The sequence below is a fragment of the Lactuca sativa genome, chromosome 3 (assembly GCF_002870075.4).
Source record: "Lactuca sativa cultivar Salinas chromosome 3, Lsat_Salinas_v11, whole genome shotgun sequence".
NCBI lineage: Eukaryota > Viridiplantae > Streptophyta > Magnoliopsida > Asterales > Asteraceae > Lactuca > Lactuca sativa.
In genome coordinates, this window is record NC_056625.2 from 259,448,933 (window position 1) to 259,451,612 (window position 2,680).

Below are 2,680 nucleotides of genomic sequence, written 5' to 3' on the forward strand. Positions count from 1 at the left end.
TTTTTATTTTAAGTTTCCTTACAATGGCATTTGTGAAAAATTGTTGTTTATATGATTCCATTGATAGCAATATTGGAAAATGAATTTGATTATTTCGTGTAGTAGTGTCATAATTTACCAAATAAGGAAAGATTCTCATCACCCAAGTTTCAGTTGGATAGAAACTTGGAATCATGAGACTTGTATTGTGTGATGAATGAGAATTTTCCATCTTTGGGAAATTAAGACTAATTCCTTGTTCACATGTATGTGTGAGTCAAGTGAGGGACTAGGGGATCGGGTATGCTTGGTTGTGTCCTTGTCAAGTCCACCACAAAGATCGAAAATACTATTCGTCTTGATTTACTAAAGCTTAGTAAATATGGTTATGCTTACAGTTTTAAGTGTAATTCTGAAACATTGGAAAAGTGTCAATGTATGGCAGAACAAATAAGAAGAATCAAATTAGGCAGAAAGATAAAAGTTTCTTCAATCTGCAAAGATGGGAGAATACTTCAGTATCATGTTTTATGATCATCTTAAAGATTAAGGAAAGCCATATCACAATTTGATTCTCTAAGGACATCTTGGTGCATTTTCTTGGCTAAGAAGAGGAATCATGAATTGTTGAAATGGTTAAATCAAGAAGACGGGTCATACTTCGTTCCAAAACAAGTTTTAGCGTCATACTCCAAGATTGTAACTCGAGTGACATAATCTTAAGAAAGGTTTATAATACTTGTCAAATGTAGAGTAAAATGTTTTCTTACTCTTGTACATTTGAAATTGGTAAGTTGTGATGTTTTGGATAAAACAAAGACCAACTAAGACCAATTATGTGAAGTGTTTGTCTTGATAAGAGTCCGTACTAACTCTTGAATATTTTGTTTGTCAAGAAAAGGTTCTTGACATTGAGAACCTTATATGTCAAGAGGTCAGTGGGAGTCTTAAATATCTTGAGAAGTTTCAAGAAGTAATCAAGAATAAAACCTATTGTTTATCACTAGCACACGACTTGAGGTTTGTAACCTATCGTGTTGACACATTCTTGTTTCTGTGCCTATTCCAGTTAAAGTTGACTATGCATGTGATTTCTATGAGTTCTCAGTTGTTTGCATAACTACTTGGAAGCTATGGATGGCCCTTGTGCTACCAGGTAGCAAGAAGTTAAGATTGAAAAAGTTCAGTCCATATGAGTTTGAATTTGTCACTAACCTCCTCTTGTGATTATGGTTTTGACAAGTTCATATGGATAGGAAAACATACACTATAAAAATCTAAGTGTCATAAGGTTTCTTTCCGAATCATGAAAATGATGGTGAGGAAATGCTTTCACTAAGTAGATTTTAAAGGATTAGAATTAGCAGTTGTGTAGTTGCATTCTCAAATTCGATTATGATTATGACATCCCTTTTCATAGTTCGAACTGTGAGAAATGGCAAATAGTTTGAACATTCGGGACTTGTTAGTTTAAGTTCTGAAAGGTTCAAACACACACATGTGCTATTTAATCAGAAAAGTGTATGGGCTTGAGAAGTATTGTAAAGACTTATCGAAGCATCAAGTATCAGAAATCTGTACTTTGAAAAAATGTAAATAAGTATTGATTTTAGAAGTCTAGCTGATTTCGAGATACATGTCAAAGCTAGTGGGAGCATAAGTCTTATGTTAATGAAGATATGTTTATCATGTTAGTGGGAGCATGATTATTATGTTATGTTTTGCAAGTTTGCAATGTTAATTATAGAAAACAAAAGGTTCAATTTGCAAAGGTTCAGGGTTTGAAAAGTTTTCTTGCTATAATTAAGGGAGATGAAATTATACTCCATTCCAATTCTAAAAGCTTAGATTTAGATTTTAATCAAATTTAGTCAAGAATATATAATAATGTTATGTTGGAATGGTTCAACATAATGAAATTCTATATATGGAAATGTTAATTGCGTTCTCAAAATTCGATTATGATTACAACATCCCTCTTCATAGTCCGAATTGTGAGAACATGGGAAATAGAAACATTATAGCAAAAGACTGGTCAAGTATCATGTCTTTATGTGAGACAGTATGAATCATATCCCATATGGTTCGGGTATAGGATCGATTGCATATGTTATAATACTTCTATGTGTTTTGAATTTTCCAAATGCCTAGGGTATCAAGAGGGAAAAAGGACCAGAATTGTATATGACTCAAATGATTAAGCAATTTTCGAGGACAATCTGAGGTTTACCAAAGATTGGTTTCTCATGGATAGTTGGAAGTATAATGTAATTTTTGGAAGGACCACAGTGACATATTCTGAAAAGAGGCAACTCTTGTTCAGAAGTGATAGTGAAAATGGGAATATGGAAATGTTTCCATAGGTGGAAGTTATTAAATCGGTGTAAGAATAGAAAAATTAATGCAAGAAGGATGTTCAAAGGAATGTACTTTGAATGTGAGACTTTGTTTCCATGGAATTGCTCTCCATTGGAATACTTTGTAATGTATGTTGCCAAGTCTTTGTGACTTTTGTGCATAGTTATTACAAGAAGATCATTGCATATAAGTTTAGAATCTAACAGATCACAGTAAATCGAAAGAATTTGGTATTCTTACATTTGCGGTAAGTATTTGGAATTGTGAAATGAGTTTCATTGAAGTTGTGTTCAATTGATCTATTTCACAAAGAAAGGACCATAGACAAACATAGTGTGCATGC